We start from the raw sequence: 27,886 nt of genomic DNA, 5'->3' as shown, positions 1-27,886 counted from the left end.
GCGAGCGGCGCGGTGGAGGCAAAGCTCAGTGGAGAGAATTTTTTTAGCGTCCAGACGGATAGACGCCCTAGCCTCAACATTTGCGCTAAGAAAAGTGGGACTAGCTAGTAGTACCTAGTGAGCCTTAATTAAGATGGCTGGTAGCTTAAGGAATTTTGGGTCTGCACATAAACATTTTGAGATTGTAATAACGTGTTACACAGGTGCACAGGAAAGCAAGAAACGCACAATCTTATCGGATCATGTCGTTAGCGTCTGATGCTACATTTTGCAGAGAGCAAGCTAGATACTAGGACTACTCTATTTTCAGTGGCAGAACTAGGACTGGGCAGAAGTAAACATCCCTCGTTGGGCGAACATCGACACCAAACTTCTCAGCCACGTCTACCTCATCGGGTGTGACCCCCGGTGGGAGCTGCCAGTTGAAGTGGTCCAGGAGTGTCGCGAGTCCCAACTCAATGTTGGCATGCGCCAGCATTATGCCCGGGCACATCCTTCTTCCTCCACTAAAACGGTAAGAATTGGTAGTCCGTGCCATGAAAATCAACGGTAGTTCCTTCGAAACGCTCTGGCTTGAAAACCTCGGCATCATCCCAGTATTTTGGGTCCCTGTTAATCGCCCAGACATTCGTGATCATGAGCATGCCTTTGGGCACATCATACCCAAGGATCTTGCAAGATTCCTGACTCGCTTTTGGGAAGAGCACGCATGTTCCTGGGTGCAACCGTAGTGTTTCTTTGATCACAAGCTTTAGGTACTTCAGGTTGGTCAGGTCGTCCTCTGTTACCCGCGACTTGCATCCCAGGACATGGCGTATCTCTTGTTGTGCTTTCCGCATCAGTTTTGGGTTCTTCATCAGCTCTAACATGGCCCATTGGATCGTCGTCGATGTTGTACCTGCTTCCAGTCCCAAACATGTCCTGCAGAGATGTGTCGCGTAACGATTCATGAGGTCATATAAAAAATAATAAATCTCCCCTCATGTTGCCATTTATCCACTGAATCTGTTCAGCTTGTGGCTATCCTCCAGAACCTTCACCTCCAATCGTCACCTGATGTCTGGTCATACTCATGGGGTACCGGGGCTTATGTTTCAGCCCGAGCATATAAGCACCTAGTTGGCAGTCGACAGATTCATCGAGGCTTTCTTTGGCTCTGGCGTTCTTCTTGTCAGACTAAACGAAAATTCTTCTTCTGGCTGCTAATGGTTGATAGGCTTAATACCAGACAGATTCTTCGACGAAGAGGCATGGTTTTAGACAGCTACAATTGTGTTTTTTGATCCCACGCTGTTGAAGAGGATTTGTTTCACTTGTTTTTCCATTGCCCTTTTGCGGGGGCTTGCTGGAATACTCTTCAACTTTTGGTCCCCAATTGTTCGGAGTTTGATCAAGTTCTGGAAGCTCTCAAGATTCAGTTGCACCTTCCTGTCTTCATGGAGGTGATTGTCACTCTGTGTTGGCCCATCTGGTCGGTAAGAAACGATGCCATTTTCAACGGTGTTCCACCCTCAGTTCAGAACTGTAAGCTCATCTTCTAAGAGCGAAAGCTAAGCTCCACCCACATATAGACCAATGGCTAGGAACTTATGTGTAATCTTGCTCATTTTTTTCTTGACTTTTTTTTGTCTCCTGAACACTTGTACTGCTCTTTGGACTTTTATTTTTAATAAAATTTCAGTAGGGGGTCAAACCCCTCCTGTTTCCTCAAAAAAAAATGTTGATAGTAGTACTATATGCAAGGATGACAGCTTTCATGGTGGCCATGGTGAGAGGGCAGTCCAAGATCATCGTCGTGCTCCTGCAGCCTCAGAAGCACATCGAGCAAGTCGCGTGCATCGTTGGCGCCGTCGTCTTCGGCAGCTGCTCCAGCCTTCCTCTCGCGGCGCTGGTCGATGGAGCGATCCACCAGCTCGAACAGCTTGGCGTTGAGCGCTTTGGACTGACTCACCTGTCAGCGGCACTTCTACGTCAGCTTCTGAACACGGCGGCAAGACAAACGACGTCGCTAAGGAGCGTGAACGCGACGTCGCCCAAACTGAATATGTCATCCTAGGCCCAAGGCGTGGTATGCGTATGAAGAAGCCCAGTGTTCGAACCAAAGGCCCAGCTGAAGATGGCGTGAGAGAGTAGCTTAAAGTAGCCGAGAGAGAGAGAAGGGGAGAGATCATCAAACAACAAAATACTTGTAATATTGTTAAGCACTCCTCTGTTCTATGAACTTCGTCTGAACTATCCCCTTGCTGTGCTCTTCGATCTGTATTCTGTTCTTCCAATTCCTATGCTTCCATCTGGTATCAGAGACAACAGATCCCTTCCGCTCTTCTCTTCTCCGAATCGTTGATCTTTGCAGCCGCTCCGGGTTGAGAGCTTGGATCGATCGATTCAATCTTCGATCTCCGTAATTCCTAGCAAGCGTTGATTCGACTCGTGAGCCGTGAACTGGAGCAATCGACCACGTGCACCCCACCACCTCGTCGCCGCCGCCACATCCCCACTACACGAGATTCGCTCGCCGTCGCAGAGCCATGAATCCTGAGTCGAAGCTTCTCCTGGACGAGATGCATCGCCTCTTCACCAAGTCGGACCGCAAGTGGGATTCACGCTTCGCCGATGCGGATCGGAAGTGGGATGCCCGCCTCGTCAACAGCGAGAAACGCCTTGAGCAGCGCTTTGTCGAGATCGATGACTCCATCACCAAGCGCTTCACCGAGGTCGACGATTCCCTCACCAAGCGATTAGCTGACTCCGATCTCAACTGGGAGCGGCGCATCACGGACTCCCAAGTTCGTCAATCCGCCCTCCTCACAGCTGTCGAGCAGCGTCATGACTCCCGCATCGACTCCGTCGTTCAGTCCACGGGTTCCCTAGAGTCCTAGCGTCAGAAATCTGAAGGCGCCGTGGATGACCTCAAACTGAAGATGAGCAAGCTCACCAAGTAGTATGATCGCTCCGTCCTCGACAACCCTCCTGCGTCGACCTGATTGATCACCATCCATACCACCAACTGTGGAGCAGACCGCCGCGCACTCATCTGCGGGACCATCGGTTGCTCGGCCCAGCGAGCACGGCGTTCTTCCTGACTACACGGGTTGAATGGTACTGGGGGAAAATTTTCCCCAAACCAATCCTCGGCCAATGGTACGCATGTCACACCCACAATTCCTATGGCAAATCCTATTCCCCATGGTTATATTCATGAAATCCATTCTCGCACCACCATTCCGGATGATACCCTACCCAAATACCCATCGCCTACCTAAATTCAATTCTCCAACCTATGATGGCGAAACTACCAAACTGTGGATTACCCAAGCTGAGAATTACTTTGATATGTATGGTGTTCCATCTCATCTTTGGGTTAAGGTCACGGGCATGCATTTCAATGGGGCGGCCAAACGCTGGATTCAGTCATTAGAACGCCCTAGCCAACTCATTCCTTGGACTGAATTTTGCAAACTGCTACTCGATCGTTTTGCTCGTGATCAGCACGAAACCTTGCTTCGCCAAATGTTTCACATCCAGCAAACTTCTACAGTCATAGATTATGTAGAGAGGTTTTCCAGCATAGTTGATCAACTTAAAGCCTACACCAACTATCCTGACATGCACACATTTACCACCCGTTTTATCGACGGTCTTCGTCCTGACCTGACATTCGTGTTGTTGTCACTATGCAACGTCCTCCAAACCTCGATACTGCATATTCTTTGGTATTGTTACAGGAAGAGGTGGCGGAACCCGTGAAGAGTGAATATCCCAAGCACGGTGCTAACATGGGATACAAGAACAATCTCAGTAACGCGCTGCCTCTACCTCGACCGCCTCAAGCTGACAAGGCTCCTGAACCAGCTCCCTACGGCTGCAATGGCTACACCGGCAACGCATGGAGTAATAAGCTGTCGAAACTTCAACAGTACAGGCGTGCCCAAGGTTTGTGTGACCGTTGTGCAGAGAAATGGTTCCGGGGTCATAAGTGTCCTCCCACTATTCAGCTTCATGCCATGCAAGAATTGTGGGACTTGCTTGCTCTTGAGGAGTTGTCAGATTCATCTGAGGAACCAACTGAGCAATTACTGCTAGCTTTATCTCATGATGCACAGATGGGTTCACAAAGTCATCGGACTATTAAGTTTCAAGGCACTATTCATGGTAAACCAGTTGTCGTGCTTGTTGATTCGGGTAGCTCTGCCTCTTTTCTAGCCACTTCGGTCGCTTATCAGTGAAGACAGCTAATGGCCAGCTTCTGCGCTGCACTTCTGCTATTCAGAATTATCAATTCATTATTGAGGGGCATCAATTTCAGCATAACCTCAGGATTTTGCACCTAGACTCTTATGATTTGATTTTAGGTTTGGATTGGCTCGAATTGTACAGTTAAAAGGTTCTAATATGGCTAGAGGGGGGGGTGAATAGCCTATTTAAAACTTCTACAAAGCACTAGAGCAAATTGTTTAGTAACACAAATGGCAAAATACAATTTTGCTCTAGCTCTACGAGGGTTGCAAGCCGCCTATTCGACAATTCTAGTTGCTATGACCACTAGGCACAAACAATAACTATGTCATTACTCACTAAGAGCTCTCAACAAGTCTACACTAAAGAGTTCCACTAGGTGATACTAAAATAGGAAGCAAGACAAGTCTCAAAACTAATTACACTAAAGAGCTTGACAACTAGTTTGCAAGGAATATAAAAGAGTGAGTATGGTGATTATACGCCGCGTTGAGGAATGAACCAATCACAGGATGAAGACAATCTAATCACCAGAAGAAATCCAATCATACAAGAGACACATGATTTTTCTCCGATGTTCACATACTTACCGGCACTGCTAGTCCCCGTTGTGTCGACCAACACTTAGTGGTTCGGCGGCTAATAAGTATCACACACCTAGCCCACCACAAGAGGCGCCGCAAAGAACCTACCCATAAGTGAGATAGCTCAATGACACGAGCAATTTACTAGAGTTGCCTTTGGCGCTCCATCGGAGAAGGCACAAGACCCCTCACAAGCAACCGATCGAGGCCAGAGACAATCACCAACTCCGCTTAACGATTCCTCCAATCATCCGGGCCGTCTAGGTGTCGACAAACACTAAGAGTAACAAGCTCACAACCATCCCAAATCCCCCAACTAGTGCCACAAGATGATGCAACTCAATGTAATGCACTAGAGGCTCTTCAATCTCACCCAAGATGATGAAATCAAGTGAACAAGTGAGTGGAGTGTGTTGCTCAGCTTTCAAAGGGTGTGCACAAGTATATGAGGTGCCAAGAGAGTGGCCAAGGCCGGCCACACCATCTCTTTATAGCCACACAAGCAAATAGAGCCATTACCCCTTTGGAGCTGCTTTCCACGAGGGCACTGGACAGGGCGGTGCACTTGCGATGATGAACTAGCTTGACTTATATCAACTTACACATTTGAGTTAGAGAGCACTTGATCTTTGTCATCTTCAACTTCAATCACCTCTCTAGTCCTTATATCACCAATATCTATATTCTTCACTCCTCAAGTGAACCACTAGCCAAATTTTAAACACTAATAAGCCTTGCTAGTAATTAAGTAACCAAGCAAAAACTTTCATCGCATTTCTTCTAAAACTTGCTCAATCTAGTGCCTTTCTTCAATATGTAGCATTTGCAACCAAAAACCCGAAAATATGCAATATTGGGCTTTCTTCCATTCAAGAGCTGATAAGGTGTCTTCTCTATCATGGGGGGACAATAGAGTCGATTGGCTATAGTAGCAAGCCGTGTTGATTGCTTTGGGCCCAAAATGAATAACTAACATTGTACACACTTAACATTGATCTTGTCATGTCAATCAAGGTTCTATTCTTCCTCTCAACTCGGCCATTTGATTGAGGAGTGTACTTGACCGAGAATTGATGCCTAATTCCAAACTCATCACATGAACCATCCACTCTTGTGTTCTTGAATTCACTTCTATTGTCACTTCTCACTTTCTTGATGGTTGTTTCAAACTTATTGTGAATTCTCTTGATAAATGTTATGTTTTGAAGGTTGCAAACACATCACTCTTGTCAACAAAAAAGAACAACCATATATATCTAGTGAAATCATCTACAATCGTAAATCCATATTTGTTTCCACCAATACTAGTGTATGTGGTTGGTTCAAATAAATCCATGTGCAACAACTCAAAATACTTTGGATGTGCTCGTCATGCTCTTCTTAGGATGTGTGTTACCAACTTGCTTTCTAGCTTGACATGCACTACAAAGCTTATCCTTCTCAAATGTCACATTTTTCAAGCCTCTAACTAGATCATGCTTAGTCAACTTGTTTAATTGTTTTAGTCCAACATGACTAAGCCTTCTATGTCATAACCAACCCATGCTAGACTTAGTGAGCAAACATGTTGACAATTGAGCTTCTACTAGCATTGAAATCAACCAAGTATAGATTCTCATATCTAAATTCTTTGAATATCAAGTTAGAGTCATCTACACTTATGATCTCGACATCATCCTACACCAAATATGCACTTGAAACCAAGATCATAAAGTTGAGCTACCGATAATAGGTTGAAATTCAAGCTCTCTACTAGTAGCATATTGGAGATGCTCAAGTAATTGGATATTGCAATCTTACCAAGACCTTTGACCTTGTCTTTGCCATTGTCACCAAAAGTGATACTATCAATCCCATTGCTCTCATTCTCATTGATTGAATTGAACATTCTTGAATCACCGGTCATGTATTGTGTGCACCCACTATCAAGCACCCAATGCATTCCTCTGGCTTTACAATTGACCTACAAAAAGAATATCAATTCTTTTTAGGTATCCTAAACTTGCTTGGGTCTTTAAAGGTTAGTTACCAAGGTCTTTGGATATCCAAATGACCTTCTTCTTTGGGCCCACAATTGGTGTACCAATGAACTTATCCTTCATACCATTGACACCCTTGACAAGCATATAACAAGAATCAAATCTAATTGATGATACATTAGCTTGCTTGTTCTTATTAATCTTGTAATATTGATCTATATGCCCAACTTAGCTTGCATCTATTGCAAAACCGACCATTGCCCTTCACAAAGCTAGCTTTGGGAGTGACAAAAGTCGTCCTTGCCTTTCTTGGGGGTATAGCCTAATCCCTCTTTATTAGAGAAAACCTTTGGCTATCCAAGCACTTTATAAGCGGGCATCTCCTACCATAGGCATTGCCTAAGGCACGAGTGAGCTTATTCACCTCCTTCTTGAGGGTCTCATTTTCCACCATTAGTGAAGCATCACAAGTGAAACCATCACTCAAAGGTGAAGTGAAAGTAGTAGTGCTACAAGAAGGTTTAGTGGGAGCAACTAATAATGGGCTTATAAAAAGATTCATCAATAATATCATATGTTAGTCCCACATCACATGACACAATCACTTGCTCCTTCTTGGCTTCTTCCTCCTTGACTTGCTTGAGGAGAGAGGAGTGAGCCTTTTCAAGCTTAGAGTGCACTTTGCCAAGCATCTCATGGTCTTCCCTTAGACTCTCATGAGAGGCATTTAGCTCATCAAAGGATTGCTCGAGAGATTTGATCTTCTTGCCGTAATTCTTTGCACTCCTTTCTCTTCATCTCAAAGCAAGTGTGCACTTGCTCACATATGTCCATGAGATCTTCCTTAGTGTATTCCTCCTCCTCATCACTTTCACAATCATCATCACTCACAATATATTTTATCTTGGTAGGCTTTGCCATGAGGCATGTCGATGGAGTGTCGAAGATGGAAGGCTTGTTGTTGATGGCGATGTTTGCTAGTGCTTTCTTGATAGATTTCTTTCCATCATCACTAGAACCATCACTATCCAAAGATCCATCACTATCCTAAGTGACCACATAGCCTTCACCCTTCTTCTTTTGGAAGGTCATCTTTTTCTCCTTCTTCTCCTTCTTTTTTTCTTGTTCTTCTTGTGCTTCTTCTTATCCTCATCATTATCACTATTGTAGGGACAATTCACTACAATATGATTGGGGCTCTTGCAATTGTAGCATCTCCTCACATATTCCTTGCTCTTGTTGTTGTCTCTTATGTTTTTTGCACCATAGCCCTTCTTCTTCATGAATCTTCAAACTTGCTCACAAAGAGAGCCATGAATTCATCATCAATGTCACTAGCATCTTCATCATCACTTGACTCTTCTTTCTTGTACTTGCCCTTGTTCTTGGATGATGAGCTATTCTTAAATGCCACACTCTTCTTCTTCTTGTCTTCATTTTCCTTCTTGTCATCCTTGTCAATCCCCTATCTTTTCCACACTGGTATATTTCTTGTGTCATGACATCACCTAGTACTTGGTTAGGGGTGAGTTGCTTCAATCCTCCTCTAATGATGATCAATCTCAATGTCTCAAATCTAGGAGGTAAGCACATCAAGAACCGATGAGAGACATCATCATAATTGATCTTCTCTCTCAAAGCCTTCAAGTCATTGACAATTACTTGCAATCTATGAAACATCTCCGGAATGCTTTCATCATCCTTCATCTTGAAGCTTGTCAACTTGTCATTGAGGATGTATAGCTTGGCACTCTTTACCGATGGTGTGCCCTCATAGGTCTCCTCTAATCTCTTCCACACTTCACTAGCTTTCTCACAATTCTTGATTTGCTCAAACACCTTGGAATCAATGGCATTGTAGATGGTGTTGAGAGCCATTGTATTACATTGCTTGTCGGCCTTGTTAGTGTTTGTGAGATTGTATGGATCAAGAATCACATAGTCACTCTCGGTCATATCCCACACTTGGTCATTGATTGAATCAAGGTACATATTCATCTTTCTCTTCCAATAGTCATAGCATGTACCATCAAAGAACGGTGGTTTAGCCCCTCACATGGTTGAATACAATTTGAGCCATCTTTTCACACTGAGGTTGTTGAGCCTTCAATCAAATGGTGACCATGGCTCTGATACCACTTGAAAGGTCCTAATATGGCTAGAGGGGTGGTGAATAGCCTATTTAAAACTTCTATAAAGCACTAGAATAAATTGGTTAGTAACATAAATGGTGAAATACAATTTTGCTCTAGCTCTACGAGAGTTGTAAGCCACTTATTCGACAATTCTAGTTGCTATGATCACTAGACACAAACAATGGCTATAGTCACTACTCATTAAGAGCTCTCAATAAGTCTACACTAAAGAGCTCCACTAGGTGATACTAAAATAGGAAGCAAGATAAGCTCTCAAAACTAATTACACTAAAGAGCTTGACAACTAGTTTGCGAGGAATGTAAAAGAGTGAGTATGGTGATTATACCACCGCAGTCGAGGAATGAACCAATCACAAGATGAAGACAATCCAATCACCAGAATGGTCACCAGACAGGGGGTGACGGTGCCCCAACGGTCGACCAATGGCTAGTTGGTCACCGAACAGGGGCGACGGTGGCACCGGACAGGGGGTAGCGATGCCACCCTGACCTGAGCCCTCGTTTTCCCTCCTCTCTGGATAAATAGGGTGGTGCACCGCCACACCCATGGCGGTGACCATGGCGATGCCCCCCTCAGTTGTAAATCCAACTCGCTACCCTCGAGTGAAATAGGGCGATGGCACCGGACAGGCAGTGACGGTGCACCACCGTGCCCATGGCAGTGAACACTGCGTGTCCAGTGACCACCCCACAACGGCGCTGCTCTCTGCCATATCTAGCCTATCATCGGACAGGCTAGGGCAGTGCACTGCTGCACCTAGGGTGGTGACCACCCTAAACCAGCTGCTCTCGGCCATGTCTAGCTGGTGACCAGACAGGCCTGGGCGGTGCACCGCCTCACCCATGGCAGTGACCACCCTAAGGCAAAAACCTCCGTTACCTGCTGTTTTTGATTCGATCCACAAGCAGTCTAACACTACTTTGCAACCGATGCTAACTCTCAAAGTGTTTTATCCAAAACATGTTAGATCCAAGTTAGCATTTCTCAAAATATTTTCTATAAATATTTTCGCCTGCTCTTTGATGTGCACTAGGCCTAAATGCAATGCATGAAGTCCAACACCTAGTGGCACTAGATGACCGAATTGTCTAGTTAAGAACCCCTCTTAATAGTACGCCCATCTACTCTAAATGTGATCACACTCTCTATAGTGTCTTGATCACCGAAACAAAACCCCTATTTATACCTTTGCCTCGATCTCCATAGGATTTTGTTTTCTCTTTCTTCTTTTCTAAGTTGAGCACTTGATCATCATCACATGTGGTCATCTCATCATTTCATGTGATCAACATCACCATTTGAGTGCCACCATGCTCCTCACTTGGATTGCACCAACCTAGCTCACACTGGTACAGAACAGAGCTTTACTCCCGGTGGGGAACCCCCTCTAGTCCCGGTTCCCCACCCGAGAGCAAGCATCCGGGACTAAAGGGGGGTCCTTTAGTCCTGGGTCAGGAACCGGGACTAAAGGAGGACCTTTAGTCCCGGTGGGTAACACCAACCGGGACTAAAGGTGCCTCCTAACATGCCACGATGGCCGGCACCTTTAGTCCCGGTTGGTAATACGAACCGGGACTAAAGGTTTTTTTCTTTTTTCTTTTCTTTTCATTTTTTGTTTTCTTTTCAAAATAGGTTTTCAAAGTCATATTGTATGCTGCTAATTATACATTTATACGCGCGTATAGTATGTTTCGGTTCAAGCACAATGAACGTATTAAATCACACAATTCAAGCATAGAAATATATATATATATATATGCATGCATGCATCATATATATATTTACATGCATGCATGCATATGTGTATTTTATATTATATTATTTCATGTGCATATATTACAAAAGATTGTATTACAGTTGTTGTGACATAACAAGTTTCCTCTCATCCTCTAGCTTGGCTTCAATGGTAGTGTTGGGTCGAAGTAGAACTCGCCCTTGGAATCGATGACCTGCTCATTAAAAATCCGGCTATAGACTCTTGAATTGCTTTGATTTGGTCTTGCCATATGACCTTTTCCTCCAACCATCGAGTCTACAGGTTTGAATTAAAGAAAAATAAATTAATATATGTACATATATATATAAAGACATAGTAACACAATCAATAATAATAATTAAATGAATATATAGTGTATTTTAACGTACTTTGAGTCTCTCTGTAGGAGTTCTTTGGGAGAGCACCTTGATAAACTTGCAAACATAGTAACCACAGTAGTTGTTCCCCTGTTCCTGCCTCAGACACCACTTTACGAGAAAAAGATTTGTCATCCAATCTGGTGATCCGGTGAAAGCTATATGTTTAATTAATAAAGATGATGCGATTCAGGGGACTTACTTTCAAAGGGATTACATTCAGTGGTGCTTTGCATTTTTCCATGTGTTGCTTCTCAATAAAGGTTTTCCAAACACTGCCCAATAAAAAATTTGCCACATCATCAGATATAGTTAATCATCATGTTTGTGTGTATATATAGTTGCTAGAGATCCCAAAATTACCTCTGGATAATATCTATCATATCTTGGTAGTCTTGTTGTGGTTTTCTCATCGAGTCATAGATTATCAAGTGACTTTTCACGAGATCGATGTCCATCAATATCCAGTGATTGTTGCATGTGTTTATAGGATATAACGCATAACACTCATTAATTAACTAGAATCAACATATGAGCCATTAAGGATGATCGACATGATTAACACTCACTTGAAGTTATAGGGAAAGAGTATATCCTTCTTATGGCGTTGGTTCACTAAGAAGTTCATGAGGTTACTCTCTGGCTCATTCTTCCAATTAGTCTTTAGAGTAATTGGGTCTTTGAATACTATATGGGGATCAACAAAACCAATTTCATTGCAGCCTTCCTTTCTGAGCTCTGTCATTGTAAATCTGCATATATATAGTACTTGTTAGGATAATTTATATGCATATACACACATATGATGAGTTTAATAATAGATCGAAAGAATTATTACTTACAGGCAATAGCAGCTAATGATAGCTTTGTCCAGAGAGGTCAGGTGGCATAGTTGATGAAATTCTACAAAGTCAACATACATAACATCATCGCCACGGAACCAATGTTTGTCTCTAATTCTGACACCAACACAGAAGTCTCCACTGGTAGACGCCTGCATGTACCACTTGTTTAGCAGGTACATTTGCGTCCCCAGATCAGATAAGGCTTAAGGGTTGTATAGACTTTGGCCTAGTACAAATTTTTTCTTCCAAATATCAACCTCCGCCGCACTCTCAATGTTTCCATCACCAAACATCTGGTAAAGGTCGAGACCAGTCTTATCAAGAAATTCACCAAGGTGATCCAAATCAACATCCAGAGGTATGTTTGCCTGATGCATTAATCCTAAATTCGAACCATATTCATTACCAACAACTAGCGGGGGGATTGATTGGTGCGCTTGTTGTCCGAGTTGGGCAACTCCTTTCCCTGCCTGCTTCTTTTTCTGTGCCGCCTCAATTGACTTGGTGAGAGTGCGGTCATAGTCCGATAACGTTGATTTGGACGGCTTACGAGATTCCCGCTGTTGTTGTTGGTAAGAAGTCACCTTTTTTCTTAGAATATCTAGAGCTACCAAGAAGTACGGTTTCTCTGGGTTTCTCCTTGCTTCTTGATTCATTTTAAGTTTGTCATAGAATCTAGACATGTCTTTTTTATATGCATTAGTTCCTTCTTCCTTCTCTTCAGATATTATTTTGGGAATAACCCTTGGTTTCACGGTGGCTTTCTTTGCAGGCGGGGACTGGTTCTTCGTTTGAGGGGCTGGCCTCTTGCTAGGCTTCTTGGTAGGCGAGGGCGGGGGAGGCGTTGGAGACCTCCTTGGAGGTGTTGACAGCGGCGTTGGAGACCTCCTTGGAGGTGGCGGCTGCGGCGTTGGAGACCTCCTTGGAGATGGTGTGGATGCAGCCTTGCCTTCCAACACAATGTCATCGTACAGAGCACTATGATGATCTGGCGATTGAACAATTGGATTTAGGTTGGGGGAGGATCTGCTACAAAAAAAGGAATGACATGTTATTATGAGCAGATTATTAATTATTTAAGCCAATACAAATTAATGATGTAGTGTTTTCATCCGCACGTACCTATGGTGAGGTAGTTCAGGAGGAGGTGGAGCCGACATCCCTGGAATGATGATGTAGCACTTGCGCCATAGAATGAATGTCTTCTCCGCTTCTCCTAGAGTCTTCTCGTCATCACCTCCAGGAATGTCAAGAGGCAAATCACTAAAACCTTTTTTAGCTTTATCTACCGAGATGGTAGCATATCCTTCTTGGATTATATTCCCATGAATCCTTGGTGTCTTGGTTCGGTCGATAGGATTAACAAGACCGATAGCCACCTTGATTGTGGAATTCTCCTTCGGAATGTGTAGCTCACACGTTGTATAAGGTTCAGTGATGTCATCCACAGGGAAGCGCAGTCCTGTGTTCCCTTGATTTGGTATCTCCATGGAAGCGCAGCTGCTTTTCAACTGAACAGATTAGCTAATGTTGATTCCTGGCTCTGATGCCTGCTTGCTTGCACTCACTGCTATTTACACTTGCCTTCTGATTTCCTCCTGCATTCTCGCTTCAAGGTTTTTTTTCCGCTCCTGTGCTTCACACACCGCTTCCTCCAACTTCTGGAGCCGATGCGCCTCTTCTTCCTTCTTTCTCTGACGACTTCTGTAGGAAGGTCTGTCCTGAGGGACTCCATGCTCCCACGAGACACTTCCTTTGCCTCTAGTTCGGCCACCATGTTCAATAGTCCTGATGGCGTATGTCAGCTCATCCTTCTCTCTGTTGGGCCTGAACGCACCACTAGCAGTAGCTCTCTGAGCATAAAACAATCTTTCTGCTGCTTCTTGCAGTCTTACGCCATAAACGCACTTCCCTATCTCCTGGTCTAGTGGTCCCCCATGAGCGAAAAACCAATTCTTTGCACATTGTCCCCACTCGAGTGATTTTGGTCTGATACCCTTGGCAAGAAGGTCTGCTTCCATTTTGTTCCACTTCTTAATGGCAATCGGGTAGCCACCTGATCCCAAGGTATGGTGGTATGTCTTCTGTTGGGCATTATGTTGGTTCTTTATCACTCGACTCACACCCTCTTCCGAAGTCTTGTACTGTACAAACTCATCCCAATAGGGCCTCTGCTTTGAGATCGGGCTTGGGACAGTAAAATCTGGTGCTATGTTCTTCTTGACATACGTTGTGTATAGGTGTTTCTTCCAAGTTTGAAACAGGGTGGCCATCTTCTTCATTGCCCAATCCCTAACTTGCTCCTTCAATTCATCACCATCTATTATATTATCATAACCATCTGTTTGGAGCGTGAAATGTACCAAGACATCTTTCCAAATTAACGCCTTGTCACGATCAGAGACAAAACTGATATGAGGAGCATTGGTCTTCTTCTTCCATTCACGGGTACTAATCAGGAGCTAGTCCCGTACAAGGTAACCACAGTGGTGCACAAATTTCATTTATTCGGCCCCCCTGGTTCTCCTGTATCCACATTGAACTCCGAGACGATGAAGCGGCCCTCCAATGGTTTTTTGGGACCTCGAACATTTTTACTCTTCATTGTAGTTGTTGATGTAGATCCAGAGGGCTACAAAACATAAACATTATTTTTAATGTCATGAGCACACATAAGACATATGATAATATATATAGCTAATAATAAAAAATATATACTTGGCCAATATGTTGTTGCTCATTTTGTTCAAGAGCTAAGTACTGACTCCCGTCATCTGCATCCTCTTGCACGTTATTTTTAGCACCATCATCGCCGGCAACTTGAGTGCCAGTGTTGATCAAATTCATCATCAACTCCTCCTCATCCATGTTTCTCGGGTCGGCCATCTAGCTTCAAAAAACAAAACCAATATATAGTACGTCAAATCTTTGCTTACATACGTAAAATCTACGAACAATATGCATTATTAAATCTTGCCCCTCGGTCACGAACGCAATTAGCCACACTAGGGCGAATTAGGGCTATACATAAACGGCCGAGGGCAAATTGCGTCGGTGACTAGGGCGAACCACGTCGGTGACATCAACAGCGCGGTTCGCCCTAGTGTGATTGTTTAGCATTAACGATAACGATAATACGAATGTTGATCAACTAGGCCACGAGAAAGGGCGGTGTGACAAGAGTGGCGCTGCTCACTCCGCCATATATATGTCTATACACATGGGTGAACGAGGGCGGCGGTGCTCCGCCGTATACATAGAAACGCATGACGAGGGCGGCGATGCTCCGCGACGTATATATACATGCATATGAATACAAATGACATATATATACGTGTCGGCGCGGTGGCCGATGTGCTGACGACGACGACGTGAGGCGGGCCGGCGTGTTGACGACGACAACGACGTGAGGCGGGCCGGGGCGGTGTCGGTGCGTGATGTTGTGATCCTATGTACCATGTGAACCATGTAGTCATTCATCATATGAGAAAATTCTATGTTGATAATGTAAGTATAAGTCATTATGAAATGTAAGTATATGTGTCTTATTGCTAACATAACCATTACTATTTCCGAAATGATAAGAATTTATTTTCTTCTTCTACAGGCGATCTCTGATGCTATGATATAAAGTTTGAAGATAGTCTTCCCGGAAAAAATATGTAATGCTCATATTACTTTAGCAACATTAATATATTATATCTGTATATTCAAAGTTCACAAATGAAGAAACGTTGAAGTTTTCCTTCATTGTCTGTTGCCATGCATGCAAGTCCAACCAAAACTGCTTACATCATTACATGTGATACTTTTTATAAACTAACAAGCGCTTAGTTTACAAACTGGGTATCCAAATTGAGTTCCTATTTGACCATTATATATCCTACAATAATTCCTTCAAAAAAAAGACCCTACATGAATATATTTGGATAAAATTTCGTTAACAAACATTGATCTATGAAGATAGAAAAAATTCTTCTATTAAGCAAAGGCAGTGTTCTAAATTCATGAAACAATGTTCAGTTTCCGGCCACCGTCTGAGAATGTACAAAGAGATCGACGAACATATCACCTCGAGCTCGGCAGTGGAGGGCCACGGGCGCGCGGTGGAGGGCCTCGGGCGCGGAGGAGGGCACGAGGGCCATGGGCACGCGCGGAGGAGGGGCATGGGCGCGCGCGGTGGAGGCCGCACGAGGAAGAAGAGGGTGGTGGTGTCACGGAAGGCGAACGGACGGCGGCACGAGGAAGAAGAGGGCGGCGGTGTTCGACGAGGAAGAAGACGAGTGGATCGATCTGCGCCAGGCGCTAGAGGTTATATATCAGAGAGAATTACTCCCGGTGCCAGCCACCAACCGGGAGTAAAAACCCTTTACTCCTGGTTCGTATTACCAACCGGGAGTAAAGGTCTCTTTACTCCCGGTGCGTGTTACCAACCGGGAGTAAAGACCTTTACTCCCGGTTGGTAACACGCACCGGGAGTAAAGGGTTTTTTTGGCGGGCCATGAAACTGCAGCCCACCTTTACTCCCGGGTGGGCTTCCCACCCAGGAGTAAAGGTGCGCTACAGTTTCGTTTCCCGCCTGTTTTAAGCAATAGTCTTATTAAATACAATAGAAATGCAATAGTTTTTGTTAAATACATAGTAAATTAAATAAAAGGCATAAAATTATTTTGTTAAAAATATGGATTTTCTTTTCCTTTATTGCACATAGGAAAAATCTATAACCTAACTTTTTTTATTTTTTGTTAGAATTATAAAACATAATGTAACTAATATTTATTATTTCGTTAATGCAAAAATGTAGTGTTTAATTAAAATTATTAAAACTATTGGTTTTGGACAGGAAATTTGTTTTCACATCATTTTAACGTTAATATTTTAATTTTTCATCACTCGGTATCCTAATTTACCTTTTTGAGAGAGAAATCCCACCAAATCAAACATTGATTTAATTTGAAACATGACATAATAAACATCTGAATTCACAATTATTACATAATATCTCAAACACACACTATATTAAATCACTATATCATCAAGTGGGCACAGCAGTGAACTTCTTCTTTACGTATGTCCCTTGGTTATGATCGCTTCGTAACCATGGAGTGTCCTCATCATTTACCAAGATGCTAGGGTCTTTGTTCACTTTGAAGGGCGAAATTCGGTCATCCTTTTCATATTCTTCTGACATGTCCGACTTGTCCTCAATTCCCACGATGACTCTTTTCCCTGAAAGAACTATGTGGCGCTTTAGCTCTTTGGTTGAGTCATTATCATTTTTCCCTCCTTTTGGTTTGGTAGACATATCATTGACATAGAACACCTGATTCACATCCTTGGCAAGGACGAATGGTTCGTCTTTGTACCCAATATTACTAAGGTCTACTGTTGTCATTCCATACTCATTGTCTACTGTTACCCCGCCTCCGGTCACCTTGACCCATTGGCACTTGAACAATGGGATCTTCAAAGTAGGTGCATATTCTAGTTCCCATATTTCATCTATGCGTCCATAATATGTCTGCTTATTCCTATTCGGGTCTGTGGCATCTATGCGGACACCACTGTTTTGGTTGGTACTCCTTTTATCTTGGGCTACTGTGTAGAATATGTTCCCATTTATCTCATACCCTTTGTATGTGACGATATGCCATGATGGTTGCATAGCCAATAAATACAGTTGCTCATGGATGCTCTCATCACCTTGACATTTTTTTCGCAACCAACCGCCGAAAGTTTCCATGTGCTTATGTGTAATCCAAGCTTTAGTCTTCCCTGGAAACTCGGATCATAAGAGATCCTTGTGTGTCTCAATATACGGATCTACCAAAGAGGAGTTCTGTAGAACTGTGTAGTGCGCTTTATTGAAATCATCATCATCCGTACCAATATATGTTTTCCTCCCTAGTGTCCCCTTTCCGCTTAGTCTCCCCTCATGTCTCGATTCAGGAACACCAATCGAGTCAAGGTCGGGAATAAAGTCAACACAGAACTCAATGACCTCTTCTGTTCCATAGCCCTTGGCGATGCTTCCTTCTGGGCGAGCACGGTTGCGAACATATTTCTTCAGGACTCCCATGAATCTCTCTAAGGGGAACATGTTGTGTAGGAACATAGGACCGAGAGTGAAAATCTCCTTGACTAGGTGAACTAGGAGGTGTGTCATAATATCAAAGAAGGAAGGAGGGAACACCAACTCAAAGCTGATGAGACATTGAACCACATCATTCTGTAGTTTAGCTAGATCAGTTGGATCAATTGCCTTCTGAGAAATTGCATTGAGGAATGCACATAGCTTCACGGTGGCTAGACGTACATTTGGAGGTAGAATTCCTCTTAATGCAACTGGAAGTAATTGCGTCATGAGAACGTGACAGTCATGGGACTTTAAGTTACAAAATTTCTTCTCTGGCACATTTATAATACCCTTTATATTCGAGGAGAATCCAGATGGTACCTTGATGTTGTTTAAGCATTCAAACATGATTTCCTTCTCCTCTTTGCTTAGAGTGTAGCTAGCAGGACGTAAGTAATAGCGTCCATCATCTGTCTTCTCTGGATGCAGGTTGTCTCTTTCTCTCAAACAACGCAGGTCCTGTCGTGCTTCAAATATGTCCTTAGGCTTTCCATACACACTCATAAAGCCTAGCAGGTTTACACAAAGGTTCTTCGTCAGGTGCATCACATCGATCGAGCTACGGACCTCCAGGACTTGCCAATAGGGTAGGTCCCAAAATATGGACTTCTTCTTCCACATGGGTGCGTGACCGTTAGCGTCTTTTGGAATAGGTTGGCTTCCATGTCCTTTTCCAAAGACGACTTTCACATCATTGACCATATCGAGTACATCCTCACCGGTTCGGTTGCGAGGCTTGGTCAGGTGGTCTGCCTTCCCTTTAAAATGCTTGCCTTTCTTTCTTACGGGGTGATTTGCAGGAAGAAATCGACGATGGCCAAGGTACATGACCTTTCGACATTTTTTCAAGAATACACCTCTAATATCACCGAAGCAGTGTGTGCATGCATTATATCCCTTGTTTGACTGTCCTGAAAGATTACTTAGAGCAGGCCAATCATTGATTGTTACGAACAACAATGCTCGCAGATCAAAGTGTTCCTATTTGTACTCATCCCACACACGTACACCTTCTTTATTCCACAAAATGAGAAGTTCGTCAATAAGTGGTCTCAGGTACACATCGATGTCATTGCCAGGTTGCTTCAGGCCTTGGATGAGCACATGCATCATAATGAACTTCCGCTTCATGCATAACCAAGGAGGAATGTTGTAGATACTTAGAGTAATAGGCCAAGTGCTATGACTACTGTTCTGCTCTCCAAAAGGATTGATACCATCTGTACTTAAAGCAAACCTTAAGTTTCTTGCGTCATTTGCAAACTCCGGGAATTCTCTGTCGATTGCTCTCCACTGGGACTCATCAGCAGGGTGTCTCAACATATTGTCTACCTTACGGTCTTCTTTGTGCTATCGTAACAATTTTGCATGTTCTTTGTTTCTGAACAGACGTTTCAAGCGTGGTATTATAGGAGCATACCACATAACCTTGGCAGGGATTTTCTTACGCGGACGTTCGCCCTCAACATCACTAGGGTCATCTCGCCTGATCTTATACCGCGACGCATGGCATACCGGGCATGCATCCAATTTCTCATACTCTTTGCCATGGTACAGGATGCAGTCATTAGGACATGCATGTATCTTCTCTATTTCTAGCCCCATAGGACAGACAACTTGTTTTGCTTTGTAGGTAGTGGCGGGCAATTCATTGTACTTTGGAAGCATCTTCTTTTGGATTTTTAGTAACTCTCCAAATCCCTTGTCAAATACACCATTCTTTGCCTTCCATTGCAGCAATTCTAGTGTGGTTCCCAACTTTTTCTGCCCTGCATCACAAGTTGGGTACAACAATTTCTTATGATCTTCTAGCATCCGCTCAAACTTGATCTTATCCTTTTCACTTTCACATTCTCTTTGTGCGTCACGAATGACCTGAGAAAGATCATCAGCTGGCTCATCTTCTGCGGCTACCTCTTCTTCAGCTTCTCCTATTGCAGTATCATTGAAGCACGCACCATCAGGAATAATATCATTGTCGTCCCATTGTTCTTCTTCACCTTCTTCCATTACAACAACGGTTTCTCCGTGCTTTGTCCAACAAATATAGTTTGGCATGAAACCCGACTTGAACAAGTGTGAATGAAGAGTCCTTGAGCAAGGATATTCCACCGTATTCTTACATATGGCACATGGGCAGCACATGAAACCGTCGCATTTGTTTGCCTCGGTCGCACGTAACAAAGAATGCACGCCGTCAATGAACTCTTGGGAGCGACGATCAGCATTATACATCCAATGACGGCTCATCTGCATTATATGACATAAATATCATATTAAAACCTAGATCATAATTAATTATTTATACAACATGCGTGCCACCATAAAAGATACAAATTTATGAAAGCATCGCTACAATGTAGACAATCCCAACTACCACTAAAAGAACTAAAGCTAAAATACATTTCAGGAGCACAAGGATTTCGCGACCAATCTCAACTAAAACAGACAGATCCCCCGATTGTGCAACATCTTTGGGCTTCTTCGGCTGGATCACTGCCTCATTAGCCGCCGTATCTGCCTGTTGTGCAAGATATTTTTGCACGAGTTCAACATACTCTTCCTCCCAGTAGAAGCCTGAACATCGTCCACTGCCATCCCACTGAAATTAAAACAAAAAATTAGAACTTTAATCACAACCATCATAAAAATAGGTATAAACTAACCATAATCATTAAATACGATAAAATAACTCAAATTACGATCCGGACACTTGTAGAAGATACGATCCTTGCTGGGACCCTCCTTCTTCACTCGGTACTCCATCACAATCTTCGTCTCATCACGACACTTGCCGCATGGAATGAGAGGAAGGCCCGGCCTAAGTCGCTTTGGAAACCTATGAGAGGCCGAGGACCCGGAAGCAGTTACCATCTACTCTCTATACTCATTTTTTAATACACTATAAATTTCTCCTTTTATAAACAAATAAAATTAAGAAACTATAAAATTATCTATATCTCTATACTCATTTTTAATACATTATAGCTCAAAAACATGTTTTAATAAATAACCATCCGTACTAGTTGATCTTGCTTACGTGATCATCTTGGCGAGCATTTCTCCACCGGACGGCACCGTACTTGGTCAAGGAAGAGCTCCGATTCTACGAGGAAGGGAACACGGTCTTCCACGACCATTGTCGCTCTCCCTCGTAAAATCAAAGCTCCTCCTTGATATCCGTTACCGCTCGGCAGAGAACATGATCGCCGAGATGAACACGGTCCGCAAATTCAACTAATACGGATTTTCTATAATTTTCTAACTATTTTCTAAGTTTATATTTATATATACTACGTTTAGGTACGGTGATTGACAGACTACTGCGACGATATCGGGACATGTGAATAAATAACCATCCGTACTAGTTGACCTTGCTTACGTGATCATCTCGGCGAGCATTTCTCCACCGGACGGCACCGTACTTGGTCAAGGAAGAGCTCCGATTCTACGAGGAAGGGAACACGGTCTTCCACGACCGTTGTCGCTCTCCCTCGTAGAATCAAAGCTCCTCCTTGACGTCCGTTACCGCTCGGCAGAGAATATGCTCGCCGAGCTGAACATGGTCCGCAAGTTCAACTAGTACGGATTTGCTATAATTTTCTAACTATTTTCTAAGTTTATATTTATATATACTTTAACCTTCTTTCATGTAAATATGCAAGCTTGAAGTGATTTTGAGCTCAAATTGCTTACAAATGAAAAAAACCACAATAAAGAACCATAAATATATATAGTGAACAAAATGGCATAAGAAAATGGTGAAAAATGAGAGTATGAGATTGGTAACCTTTACAACTGAAGAATCGACAGAGGAATCGAAGAAATCGACGGAGAAATCAAAGAATGGATGGAGGAACAATGGAGGGAGGGAGGAAGAAAGAACACTAGTGCAGTGAGCTTTAAAAATGTGCTGAGCTCGGGCTCGTGGAGGAAGAAGGAGACGGCCGATTTATAAAGGGAGAACATTTAGTCCCGGTTGGTGGATTTATACCGGGACTAAAGGTAACTTTCCAACCCCGGGCGCAGCCACGGCCCGGGAGTAGACTTTTACTCCCGGTTGGATCCACCAACCGGGAGTAAAAGTATACCTTTAGTCCCGGTTGGTGGCTCCAATCGGGACTAAAGGTCCCTGCCACCTCTGTCTGGCGCAGTAGCCGTTGGGTAGGGACCTTTAGTCCCGGTTGGAGCCACCAACCGGGACTAAAGGTATTTCTAGTCCCGGGGGAAAAAAATTCCAAAAGACTAGAGTCCATTTTGGCCGAGGATCAAAGGTCTGTTCTCTACTAGTGTCATATCATCACTCATGACATGCTTAGGTTTCATCAACTATCCAAAACCAAACCAGGGCTTTCAACAGTCCCATGAATATTCATTGGAAGTCCAAATGGATCTCATTGCCTTATCAAGGGTCTACAATTCTATTACAAGGCTTCACTACGTCTACTGCAACTGAGATATGGTGTTTCAGCTCATTTCGGAGGACTCTCCTGAATCGTCTGACACTTCTCTCCAATTGCCCCCAGAGATTGTAGCCTTGCTGGAGGAGTTTCCGTCAGTGTTCACTGCCCCATCTTCATTACCTCCTGTCAGGTTTTGTGATCATGCAATTCCTTTGGTCATTGGAGCTTCACCTGTCAATATCCGAGCATACTGATACCACCAACACCGAAGGATGAAATTGAGCGGCAAGTAGTGAGACATGCTTGATAAGGGGTTCATTCAACCAAGTTCATCTCCATTCTCTTCTCCGGTGCTTTTGGTGAGGAAAAAGGATGGCTCCTGGCGTTTCTGTGTGAATTATCGATATCTGAACGCCTTGACTGTCAAATCTGTGTACCCCATACTAGTGTTTGATCAGCTTGTCGATGAGTTGGGCTCAGCCTCGTGGTTCTCTATACTGGATTTGCACTCAGGGTATCACCAGATTCGCCTTCAGTCTGGTGAGGAGTTCAAGGCGGCATTCTCCACACATGCAGGCCACTATGAATTCATAGTTGTTCCCTTTGACTTGTCTGGCGCCCCGGGAACGTTTCAGGGAGCAATGAACTCAACCTGGCCACTCTCCGAAAGTGTGTTGTAGTATTTTTTGACGATATCTTGGTATATAGTAATACTTATGAGGAGCACATCAGTCATCTTAGAGCAGTGTTGATTCTTTTGGCCAAAGATTAATGGATCGTTAAACTCAAAAAGTGTCACTTTGCTCAGCAAGAGATTCACTACTTGGGCCACATCTTGAGTGCTAAAGGAGTCCATACAGATCCAGATAAAGTTGCTACTGTTTTACATTGGCCTCAACCGACAAATGTGAAGGAGTTGCGTGAGTTTTTGGGGCTAGCAGGATTCTATCACAAATTTGTCCGTCACTTTGCAATTCTGGCTCGACCTCTTACAAACTTACTCAAGAAGCCTGTTCTGTTTGTCTGGACTGACGACATTTCAGGCACTACAGCAGGCTTTGTGTACAGCCCCGGCTTTGGCTATTCCGGATTTCACAAAACTGTTCGCAATTGAAACTGATGCTTGTCACAATGGTGTTGGGGCTGTTCTATTGCAAGCTGGGCATCCCTTGGCCTATGTCAGCAAACTGCTCGGTCTCAAAACTCAGGGTCTATCCACATATGAAAAGGAATATCTTGCCATTTTAGTTGCAGTGGAGAAATGGCGTTCCTATTTGCAGCTCGCGGAATTTGAAATTCATACTGACCAACAAGCACTGGTACACCTCAACGACCATAGGCTTCACACTGTATGGCAGCAAAAGGTTTTCACAAAGCCTTTGGGTCTTCGTTACAAGATCGTTTACAAAGAAGGGTCTGACAACAGTGCGGCCGATGCACTTTCCAGGCGACAGCACCCACTCCCAACCTGTTTTTGCTCTGTCAGTGGTGACACCTGCATGGTGCTCTGATATTCGCCAAGGTTATCAGTCTGATGATCAAGCCACTACTCCTCTGACCAAATTGGCAGCGAAGGCCGACTCAGTTCCTAATTTCTCTTTGGTGGATGGCCTCATACATTATAAAGACAGACCGTGGGTGGGCAACAACAGTTGTTGCGCAGATACATAGCTCTCCTATTGGCGGTCATTCGGGAATTCCAGCCACTGTCAAGCGGCTGCAGGCCCTCTTTGCCTGGCCCAGTCTCAAGAAACATGTTCATGACTTTGTGAAGAGCTGCCCTACATGCTAGCAAGCCAAGCCTGAGCGAGTTCAATACCCAGGCCTCTTACAGCCACTCCAGACACCTTCAGCAGCCTAGCAGGTGATATCACTTGACTTCGTTGAAGGGTTGCCCCAGTCACATGGCTTCAACTGCATTCTAGTAGTTGTTGACCTTTTTCTCCAAATATAGCCATTTCGTTGCCATGAAACATCCCTTCAGTGCCCTTTCGGTGGCCAAGCTCTTCATGATTCACATTTACCGGCTCCATGGTCTTCCAACTGCGATCGTCTCAGATCGTGACCGCATCTTCCCCAGTCATCTGTGGCGTGAGCTGTTCAGTCTCTCCGGGGTGGAGCTGAGAATGAGTTCAACATATCATCCTCAGTCCGATGAACAGACTGAGCGTGTGAACCAATGCATGGAACCTTCCTCCGGTGTTTTGCAAACGCAGTACCCTCTAAATGGTTTGACTGGCTACATTTGGCAGAATTTTGGTACAAGACCACATGGCATTCCTCTTTACAGCAGTCACCATTTCAGGCACTCTATGGATAGTCTCTTAGACAGTTGGGTATTGATGCATCTGCTGCATGTGCTCCGGACTCTTTAGCTGAGGTGATGCAGCAGAAGTCTGCTATGCAAGCATTGATCCAGCAACACCTTGCTCGGGCCAAGAATCGCATGAAAAGTCAGGCGGACAAGAAACGAACAGAACGGTCCTTCAATGTGGGTTATTGGGTCTATGCTAAGCTCCAGCCCTATGTCCAAACATCAGTGGCGCCTCGCGCTAACCAAAAGCTGGCTTACCGTTTCTTCGGGCCGTACCAGATTATGGACCGTATTGGTTCTGTCGCCTACAAGTTGCTTTTACCCGGAGAATCCACCATTCATCCGGTGTTTCATGTTTCACAGCTGAAAGGTGATGTCCTAGTTGCTCTACCTGCCTCTCCAAGTCTCCATTACCAGTTTCATTCACTGGCCTGCAGGTTCCTGAGCGTATTCTTCAGAAGCGAGTCGCCAGCACAAATTCAGGTGTTGATCTCCAAGCTTTGATTCAGTGGTCGGGGCTACCCGCTGCACTGGCAACATGGGAGGATGTTGAAGCCCTTCGTCAACGCTTTCCGCTCGCACCAGCTTGGGGGTAAGCTGTTTCCTATCAGGGAGGGGATGTCAGCGGCACTTCTACCTCAGCTTCTGAACATGGCGGCAAGACAAGCGATGTCGCACAGGAGCGTGAACGCGACGTCGCCCAAACTGAATATGTCATCCTGGGCCCAAGGCATGGTATGCGTATGAAGAAGCAAAGTGTTCGAACCCAAGGCCCAGAGTGGGCGTGACCAGCCCAGCTGAAGCTGGAGTGAGAGAGTAGCTTAAGTAGCCGAGAGAGAAGGGGAGACATCATCAAACAGCAGAATACTTGTAATATTGTTAAGCACTCCTCTGTTCTATGAACTTCGTCTGAACTTGCTGTGCTCTTCGATCTGTATTCTGTTCTTCCGATTCCCAACCGTGTCGTTAATGGTTCGCAGGAGCCTCGACGACGGGAACAGGTCCTCGGGCCCCACGTCATGGCCTTAGGCCAGCGTGGCCATGAACTCGTCCCGCCACCTGAACCGCTCGCCCATGATGGCGCGCAGAACGGTGTCGGACACGTACAGGGATACCAGCTCGCTGACGTTGACCAACGACTGATGACGCTCGCCGGAGCGCACGTCTGTGGCGATGGCGCGGGCGAGGTGCGCGGCCTCATCCTCCCGGATGGAGCGGAAGGATCGAACGCGCCTTGCGCTCAGAAGCTCCGTCGTGCAGATCCTGCGGAGCCTCCGCCACATGGCGCCGTGGGGCGACAGGACGAGCCCCACCTTGTCTCCGATGGTGGTTCTGATGGTCGCGGTCATGGTCCGGGTGGCAAAGTTGGTGTCGTTCTCCCTGATGACTTCGCGTGCGGCGTTGGCCGACGAGACGACGACGGCGTGCAGCTCGCCTAGCCGGATGTACATGACGGGGGCGTCCCAGCGGCGGGCGAGGACGGCCAAGGCACGGTGCACGAGGCGTGGATTTTCCATGGTCATTAGGTGATGGAGTGTGCCAATTACTGGGAGCTGCCACGGTCCCGGCGGCAACTTTGTCCCTGGCGCAGAAGGTAGACAATGCAGATCGAGGAGTACTAGAGCTAATAATCATATATATGCACAGCTCCATGGCTTTGCTCCACTATGATGTTAATGATGTAAACAAGACGAGGAACTGGGCTAATATAATGAACGTGTAAATTCAGCCTCAGGCTGTATATTTATGGATAGAGTTGTAACACCGGGAGGAAATAGATGCTGTGTCTAAGGGCGTCTCCAATAGTTTCTAAAATAAATCACTGTAAGTTAATGAGTTTTTCAAATGACTAAAAATAATTGGAACTGTTTTTAAAATCTCACCCCTAATAAGATAACTTTGCATCAAGAATCACGAGCTATTTCTAAATCACTTTAACGATTTTTATACTTTCTTTATCTCTGGTACATTTACTTTACAAACCTACCCTACTCCTTATTCTTCCTAATATCCTTTCACCTTCGGATTGCCTGATGGATACGTGCGTTGTGAGAGAGCATTTCCAAGAGTTTCAAAAAACCACTCCCAGTCTTAATTTTTTGGCAAGATTGAAAAAGTGCTCTCCAACAACTCTCTACTTAACTCCCAATCTTTCCGCACTTGGAAAAATCAACCTAATCACGTAGAAATATACGCACGCATATCTATAGACCAATCTGGAGGTGGAAGGATCTGGTGAAAAATAAAGAGGATAGGACTCTCAATGCAAATATACAAGAGAGAAAGAAAGTATAAAAGTGGTTAGGGTGATTTGGAAATAGTCTAGGATTCTTGATGCAAAATAATTTTCACCGCACCATAAATCCAGGAGTAAAATGCACTAGTGGCCCGTAAACTTGGCAGAGGGTATCATCTAGATCCCCAAACTCCGAACTCCTAAAATGCATATCCACACTACTACACAAAAAAATTTTACAAGCCATTTCCAAAATAGGCTCCGAGGCGGTTAGGCCGGTTGACCGCCTCGGTTATTCATGGCAAGGTAGCCGGCCTAGCAACAGCCTCAAATCATTAACCGAGGCGGACAACCTAACGTACATTAACCGAAACGGTTGCCCTAACGCAACCGCCTCCTAAACTCTATTAATGGCCTCCAAAAATGCCTCCATTTTTAGAAGCAGACATCTAATAAGGCCCGCCTCGGTTAATATTCTAGAGGCCCAGAAAAAGCCCAAATCGGGTTCTTCTTGGGCTCCTATAAATACGAGGACTTAGGGTTTCACTTCAATCTAGCTCTCTCTTTCACAGCGCCCCAGCGCAGCGCCCCTCTCCTCCCGATGTGGCGTGCTTCCCTCTCCTCGGTAGTGCCCACATGATCTCTCCTCCCCTCCCCTCCCACTCCCTCTCCTAGCTCAGTGGCCCTCCACCTCTCCCCGGTGGCGCCCCACCACTCTCCTCCCCTCCCCTCCCACTCCCTTTCCCAGCTCGGCAGCCCTCCACCTCTCCCCTCCCATCGGCGCACCTCCTCTCCCAGCCCGGCGGCCCTCCAACTCTTCCCTCCCATCGGTGCTCCTCCCCTCCCGACGACGGCCCCGGCAT

At 44.7% G+C, this 27,886-nt stretch overlaps 1 pseudogene; it reads right to left on the bottom strand.

The window, feature by feature from the left end:
• Positions 1-295: 295 nt before the first annotated feature.
• On the bottom strand, positions 296-27,886 carry LOC136525938 (desmethyl-deoxy-podophyllotoxin synthase-like; annotated as a pseudogene).

This window comes from Miscanthus floridulus, chromosome 19 (genome assembly GCF_019320115.1).
Source record: "Miscanthus floridulus cultivar M001 chromosome 19, ASM1932011v1, whole genome shotgun sequence".
In the NCBI taxonomy this organism is placed as follows: Eukaryota; Viridiplantae; Streptophyta; class Magnoliopsida; order Poales; family Poaceae; genus Miscanthus; species Miscanthus floridulus.
The sequence above is the reverse complement of the archived record's forward strand: the minus strand, read 5'-3'. Positions and strand labels throughout refer to the sequence as shown.